Genomic DNA, 1,063 nt, shown 5'->3' with positions numbered 1-1,063 from the left:
AGAAAACATGAGACCCAAATGCACCCTACTGGTTTCAAAATAAGATGCAAACAGACAGGAATCTAAAACATACTCCCCACTTTATTTATTTTTTTCTTTCCTTTTTTTTTTTTTTAAGATTGATCATTTATTTCAAAGCCAATCTTTATCATTAAATTAGGGAAAGAGAAACGAGGCTGCTTCTTTTGAACGTTTGCGATTGGCAATACAAGCTTTCATGCAGCTGATGTAAGGTGAGCTGCAAGTTGTGCCACCTGCATCAAAATAAATAAAAACGTTGCTGGAGGCAAGCACAGCACTCTTGGTAAATTCTGAGCTGCTGGCAGGCTGACCTGTTAACGCTGCAATGGCTAGGGGCACCGTACAGGTGTCCTAATGGAGCCCAGCCCAAACCTGGAATGTCTCTGCTGGTACCAAGACACAAAGAGTATGTATGGGTGCTACCAGAGAGACCTGATTACCCTAAGACTCCAGTTGACATTCTTGCTGTCAAGCTCCGAGTTGCAACAGCCTGTCTCTGGTCAATGATTGTCACTGTACCTCTGTCAGATTACATCAATTCTGGGTTGTTTTCCAGGGGTGAGAAGAATAGAATGGAAGCAAAGCGGATAACAGGTTTCTTTAAATGAGCAGTGATACTGCTGGGAAATTTGCTTTTCATTAATTTTAAATTATAAGTTTTCTACAATTCAAAATTCTCCTTAACCAGAGGCGATTTAACACAGACAGAAAATAATACATGTGGATAATAGCTGCACCGAACACAATTATTGACTTCAGTTACTGCATTCAGTCCCTGCATCTCCAGCTGCTTTTACATGCCTTTCTTTGGGCTGTGGGAGTATCTTCCTAAACTACAAGGAGCTGCCTTCAGAAACACACGTCAGCCTCTTTGATTCTGATTTTGCAGCTGACTGGCTGCACAGATCTCAGTGAATCCCAAGCGGTCACTGGAAAGCAGCAGCAAGTCTTTCCCTATCAATGTCGCTTCACAGGCCTCACTGATGACTCCATTCAGCCGTATGATTAAGTAAGGTCTTCCTTTGGACTTGCAGTGTGGACC

Source organism: Anas acuta, chromosome 4 (assembly GCF_963932015.1).
Source record: "Anas acuta chromosome 4, bAnaAcu1.1, whole genome shotgun sequence".
In the NCBI taxonomy this organism is placed as follows: Eukaryota; Metazoa; Chordata; class Aves; order Anseriformes; family Anatidae; genus Anas; species Anas acuta.
This window is presented reverse-complemented; position numbering follows the sequence as displayed.